Raw genomic sequence first — 7,409 nt, forward strand, 5'->3', positions numbered from 1 at the left:
CCTCAATTTGCTTAAGCACCCAGTTGTCACCTGCTGAATGCGGGCGGAGAAGGTCAAACTCTAATCCCACCTTTCCCCCAAGTTTTTAGCCTTTATGCTGGGGGAAGGCGGGTGGCCCATCTCAGATGGCCACCACAAATCCGGGGAAGGACGAAGGCCTTTCCCAAAAAAGATCACCTCCGTCTTGCCAGCATTCAATTTTAATTTGTTGGTGTTCATCCAGGTGGCTACATCGCAGAGGCACCCCTTAAATTTGCCAAAGGCTGCATCCGACACTTCTGAGTAGGGTAGGACGAGCTGGGTGTCGTCTGCATATGAGATTGCAGTGACCCCCCATTTGGCAATCAGAGTGAAAAGTGGTGCCAAATAAATATTAAAGAGTAGTGGACTGAGTGGCGATCCCTGAGGGACATCACACCCCAGTCGCTTAGGAAAAAGAGCCCAACGCCACCTTCTGTGACCGGTTGGTCAAATAGGAATGAAGCCACCCAAGTGCTTTAAAGAAATATTCATCTTCTTGGATTTCAGCCTTGGTTAGCGAAGGTGGATTAAGCACCGCCACATTACACACCCTCGGCCTATCAAAGAAGCTATTTTCATTGACTGTTAAGTCCTCACAAAGTATGGGCGTATGGAACCCAGGAGGAGGAAAATGTGCCAGCTGACCCTCCATGCATATGGTCTCCCAGCTAATGACCTGGTGGCCTGGGCATGCCGCTGACCAAATGGTCTGGGTCATGCAAGGCCACCAGTCAGATGACCTGTTCAACCACCAACCAGATTGCCTAGTACAACCACTGACGAGATAGCCCATGTCATCCACTGACCAGAATCTTCAGGCACCTGGGAGCCACTGACCAAAGTGGTCAAGCTCATTCGAGACAGCTATCAGAAGCCTCTGCCCTATGAGGCCTGCTTCATGCTAACAACTTGCTTTCTGGCACCCCTACTGGCACCCGCTAGTTGTCTTGCTGACTTGAAAGGAAGGGTGGCCCCAACCCTGCCCTCAGTGGTGCAGGGCCAGGAGGCTTGAGGAGGCAGCTCCACCTCTGGCCCCAGTACAGTAACAGGCAGGCGGTTAGAACAGATAATAGCAAAAACAGGCAGTTCAACTAGTGGTCCACAAGGTCTGTTTTAGTCTTTAGCCCCAGCCCATCCCACACAGGGCTTGGCAACCAAGTACAGGGCCGTCAGGGTGGGCCACTCCTCTGATTCGCAGAGCCTGAATGGGCCAGGATCATGCATCGGAAGGCTGAGGCATCAGGGTTCTCTCTCGAGCCCAGCCCAGAGAGGAACTGCAATTTGATCCCCCAGGATCATGTTGGGTTATCATAAGTTCCACATCAGAGGGCTTTCTGCCACATGAGGCCCCACCTAGACCCACTGGCCAGAGACCCCCTGTCCTCTGCCCTCACATTTATCAGTTGAGTCATCATTGGAGTGCAGAAAAGCCTGCCCACAACCTGCCCTCACTCCAAGTGGCCTGCACATGAGAGGAGGTACCAGGCCCCATACCTGGGATTCCATCTGCAAGGCAGCAGAGATTCTAGCTAGCACCATTAACACTTAGGGCATCATTAGGACATCATTAGAATGGCGGGCGGACTGTGTCCGCCCGCCATCCTGACAGAAAATGGGAACACCCAACATATGTGCGGCAGTCCCGTGGGGGAGATTAGGATGCACACGCTTTTTTAACATTGCGGCGGGTGGTGCTTTCAGCAGCACCCGCCACAATGGTAAAAATGGTAAAAATGCATGTTGTGCATTTGCTTGCACAAAGTGGCATGCCGCAATGCAAATGCAGGGGGGTACCATAGGTACCCCCCCATGTGCACCCCCACCCCTCCAACTTCCTGGGGGCCCGCAACAGGCCCCCAATTGTGAACTCTGCATGCCTTTCCGTTGCCGCCACGGAAAAGCTGCTTTCCGCCTGCATACTAATCTAGATGGAAGTGTCTAGCAGACACCGCTACCATATTAAACCCTTTTCCGCTCAGGTGGAAAATCGGCAATGTTCTTTCCGTCTGCCGGGGTCCCCCCGCCATACTAATATGGCGGGGTAAATGGGGGGTCGACGGCGTAGGATGTAGGGCAGATTCCCAACACCATGCTGGCAGTGGCGATTCCGCCCTATATCCTAGTTTTGCATTACTTATTCTTCCCCAGGTTTACCTAAGGGAACCTTGAAACAGCTTTTACTTCCATAGGTAATCAAATTTGATCATCCTCTCTGTGCCCCACCCGAACAGTACTTGCTCCTGGTGAGGCCAATTTGAGGATCTCCTTAAACAATCCCATCAGTAGTAGTGGTGGGTGGTGTGTACAAAGGTGAAGGTATTCATTAAAGCGAGCCTAGGAGCCACACTAGCTGTGAATTCCTCATTCATGGGAGACATTACAATCCCCAATTACTATCACTAATGGGATTCTGAGGGACACCAGCATCTGTCGGTAAAGGGTAGACGCACACTGATCACTTCAGTGTTTCATAACAATCAACCCCGGACATTTACAGACCTGATATTGCTCAATCTTGTGTGGATGAACAAGATTTGTCCTTCTAAGACATTGAGCGGCAACCACTAGCAGTCATGTAAATAGTTTGCATAGAGAAGTCTTGGTCATTATTGGAATTGACTATACAAAACACTCCACCAACTAAGAGGAGTTATACAAAACTGTAAGAAAGTAGCAACTGATTTTATGGCTACCCCCACTTTTTACCTGGTGCTATTTTCTGACTAGTCTGACTGGGATCCTGCTAACCAGGACCCCAGTCTCTCTGCTTTCTCCCTTAAATTATTTTGGTCAATAATTAGGTACATCCCAGATTGGATACTGAGGTACCCTTATCACACCCTAGTATTTGTTACTAAGGTACCCAGGGCATAGGTACCCCAAAGGTCCCCCATGGGCTGAAGCATGCATAATGCCACTCATGGTAGACCAATCAAAATGCAACTACAGGCCTGCCACTGCAGCCTGTGCGAGCTGGTGTTATCACCACTTACGAAAGATATGGGTTTCCTATATCTAGGGGCACTGAACTTAAAACCTCCGAGTCACCCCTCTAGCAGGCCTATGAATCCTGAAGGCAGGGTGCTTGATTCTAAGTGTCAGGGTGACCCTGCATGAGCAGGACAACCCTACAGCCTATGGACTTCATAGTCCCGGGTTGTAAGTGAGACCGCCATACACCATATGGAGGGTCACCCTGTAATTATGCGATGACCATCTCAAAATTGGCTCAAACGAAACCTATCATGTTTGGTATCAAAAATGTTGGAATCATACCTCAGCACTGTAAACGGTGTGAGAGGTAGGATGGCAAGCACTGAAACGGACCTCCATTAGGCTCTCATTGCTCCTGCTGCACAACATTGCTGCTGCCGACCAGAGACACGATTCTGCCCTCCTGCTCCGGAGCCAAGCACGAGCAGGGGAAGGCAGAACAATAAGTATCCTGTCAAAGGGAGGTGTGAGCTAAGCATGGGCGGAAAATCCGTTACGCTCGCGGATTTTGCGGATTTTCGGTAAATCCGCAATCCGCGAACTCTCGCGGATGTGGCGAAAATACGCAAATCCGCACGAAGCGGATTTTTTGCTTGTGTTCGCACTGCTCGCGGTCCTCGGCGCGGGCAGCAACAATCTCGCACGACGCCGCGCCTCGCGAATAGGGCGAAATTACCGAAAAACGAGTTTTGCAAAAGCAAAACCAACGAGCAGGTGCAAAAGTTCGAGCTCATCATTTGTAACCATTTACCTGTAGTGCTTCCTGAAGGGGCCCTCCAGAATCCGGTTGCCTACTTGCAACTATTGTGTGACCCTGCTCTGACAGTCACAGAATAGTTACAAGTATGCCATTGCATCCTGTTATTGCAACAAAAAGGAAAGGGAGCAGACAAGCAGGTGCCAGCCTTCATTAATGTCAGTTGGGGCAGGGCAGGTGTTGTTGTTTGCAAAACTTAAAGCACTTAGCAGGTGTGCTTGGCTTTGCCACAATAATGTACACTGGTGAACCAGAGGGTGCTGTGATGACACAGAGGGTGACATGGGTGAGCCAGAGGATGGCATGGGTGACCAAAGAGAGTGCCAGTGGTGACAGAGGGTGGCAGTGATGAAGAAAGCCTTGCAAACAGGCTGGGCACGTAGAAACAACAAGTTCGCAAAACTGGCGACCCGACAAGTAAGTTCGCAATTTGCGAAATTGTACAAAACCCTCGCGAACTAGCAGAAACCCGTGCGAACACACACCCCCCAAAAAAATACGCAAATACGCGAGAATTCGCGGATTTTGCGGATTTTCGCAATCCGCAAATACGCAAATCCGCAAATTCGCGGATTGCGAATCCGCAAAATCCGCCCATGCTTAGTGTGAGCACCATCCATACAGTATTTAGTGTATTTGGCCGGAAGGGTGCACTTGCCAGCACCAGTCAGTCTGCATGAGGGGCCCATTTGGTGCCCTCCTTGCATAGTCCAGTTCAAACAAGCTCTGGAAGCCGTTGGCTCCCCGTCTAGTGTGAATCTGGAAAAAGGACATGGGAGTATCCTCCCCCCTTTCCAAACCTTCCCTGGGAGGGTCCTCTGAATTGTCCCAACCCTTTCCTTAGGGTACTTAAGGGCTTACCTGGGTATAGGTCCCTAGATTTGTTGCAGGGCACGATTCAATTCAGACACCATTTCAACTTCTACCATCTGGACACTATGGACTTCATTTGGGCTCGACTTTGTCTCCCTTACCAGTCTGCTGCATCGTCTGTGCACCATAAAGGAACCTTCCAAGGCCTTTGGGCATCCAAACCACCTAAAAGAATCTCCCTTGGAGTGAAGGAGTCACTTCCCTGCATCTGCAGGCACCACAACCAAGCTGACTGGTCTGTCGAAACTGAGCTCCCACAGACTACAAAAAATGCTCAGCAACAAGGGTGATGGTTCTTCTCAGCTCTTGAGGCTTACCCTGCCCTCTCACCAAGTTTGAGGCCAGTTTCCCTCTTAGGAGCTGCAGAAACCCAACCAGTGTGCACCGCGTTGACTTGCTGTTGCAAAGGCTTGTTGGCTTCCTTCCACCAAGATCTTTGGGCTTCAACTCTGATCACTGGAAAGCGCTCTGATATCTGCAAGGATCTTGTTTGCACTCTATAAAATCTTCAAAATAAATAAATAAGTAGCCCCAACCTCAAGCATCTCTAGTGACCTAAATCTTTGTCCACATCGCATCATTTGCAGTGTGGCCTGCATCTTTTGGTGAGCTGCTTAAGGTTCTCTTGCGACTCAAGTGTGTCTGGCCTGTGGGTCCTGTTGAGGGTCATCTTTGTTTCTTTTGGGCTCCCTTGATTGCCTGGGGCCTGCCCTGACTCCCTTGCTTGTGTTAAGTACCCTGGATCTTGCTGGTCCTGACACTGCACCTTCTTCGACTTCCACGTTGCTTGCAGTGCAGTTGCCAAGGCTTGTTGGTGCCCCCAACAGACACCGACCCATCAACTCTCCCCACCAATGTGGGACAGCTCGGGCACTGCTCCTGGTCTTCCTCAGCATCACCTGGTCCTCACAGTTGCACAGTCAAGGTCAACGTCAACTCTCCTGCAACTCCAACATCGGTGGGCATTTGTCTTCCAGGTCTCCGGGTCACTCCTAAGTGACATAGACTCTGTCCCCTCTGCTTGCATGTACTCCTCAACTTGAATCGACCTTTGGATTCCACTGGATACTTTCTCCTTTCCAGCAGCTGCATTTTCCTGAATTCCTCCATTGGGTTCGACAGCGGTTTCCGACACCACTTCACACCTATGCACCTCGCTTCCCCTGGTATAAGTAACATGGGTACTTGAGTATCCAAGAATGAGGTGGCTCTACAACCTTCTGTCTTCCACAGGATTTCATCAGGGTCCACTGGAAAGGGTCCTTAAACTTTAAAATTGCAACCGCAACTTACAAGTTGATCTGTATGAAGACCTTAGTTGGGTTCCCACACTGCACACCATCTCCGTGGGGTTGCTAGTCACTCACCTTGAGTGGTTTCTTGGGTTCCCAGCACTTCTAGGCCCTCTGGACATTGTCTTGCCACGAGTGATGGTTCTTATACCACTTTCTTAGTATATGGTTTGGTCCCCCCGTGGAGTCCTCTGTGTACTTGAGCTATTTACTTGATTTCTATCCAAAGTATTGTGTGCAATGGGCATATCTCTGGGTAGGAAATATCGGTTTATTTTAGTGAGTGTTATATAATAAACAAATGTTTTTATAAATACATTGTATGGTTCTTTTACACTTAATCTATACCTATAAATTTGCATTCTGGTAAAATAAGCTGCTTTACACTCCTTCTGGACTAAGCCTGAAGGCTGTTCTCCACAGCTACCACTTAGAGAGCTTTCTTAGGTTGCCTAAGACCTCCTAAATCATCATAAGGGTTGTCTGGACTGGTGCAGCATATCCACTTACATAAGTGTACATCATATACCAGGCCAGCTTCTCACAACCACTGCCAACAGATTTAAGAAAGAGCTATCACTCTGTCAGTCCTTTCCCTGCCCGGGCCTGGTGAGAATTCCTGTGCTGAGCCAAATTGAACTGAAAGCTTCCTAGTGGTAGTGCCTTTCCTTCAATTTCTTCAAATTTCAGCTATGCAACCATACTCTCCCAAACCCAAAGTCTTTGGTTTCCCGGAAGCTGCTTGGCAGGTCATGGGAAAAATACTGCTAAATTGCTAGTCAGCATTATTTAGGGTCTGAACTCAGACGGTACCTGATATTTTCCGAATCTTTGATTTTCCTTCTTGATTAAGGAAAACTTTCTTGGCAAATGATTTCACTTTGGTTCGTCTTGTGGTGGTCCAAGAATTTTATCTGTATTGGCACAATAAGAATGCCCCTGGTCATCACTCTTAATCATGGCCCAGGTACCAAAAAGCAACAATATAGAACCAAAGCCCTATTCCATTTTTCCTATCTGAAGTATTCCGGTGGCCATACTGCTCTGAACACTCTAGAGACATGGACAGGTGGTAGCTTGCCTCACAGTGAACTGCCAACTTGCTGACAAGAACCATCAACAAGCTTTTAAACTACAGCAACTTACATATATGCTATTTACTTAGAATTACACTGGCTACTGGCACCAGACTTGCCCTCCAATAGATCCTAGTTGAAAAATGTAAAGTGTAGTCACTCTAATTAAAGGGCCCCAAAATAGTCTTGTATTGTTATTTTTTATCATTACCTCCCCGAGTCAAGAGTGGATTATTTTTGGACCTACTGTCTTCCTTGGATGTGTCATTCATATCATTGACTCCTTTCTGGACTCAAACCATGATTTGCCATTGCCTGTGGTCACCATGGTAGACACAGAAACTACCATTGAAAGTTGATAGGGTAAACATCCGAATCTAAAGGAATAAGCAACCG

Source organism: Lissotriton helveticus, chromosome 2_1 (genome assembly GCF_964261635.1).
Source record: "Lissotriton helveticus chromosome 2_1, aLisHel1.1, whole genome shotgun sequence".
NCBI classification, from domain to species: domain Eukaryota; kingdom Metazoa; phylum Chordata; class Amphibia; order Caudata; family Salamandridae; genus Lissotriton; species Lissotriton helveticus.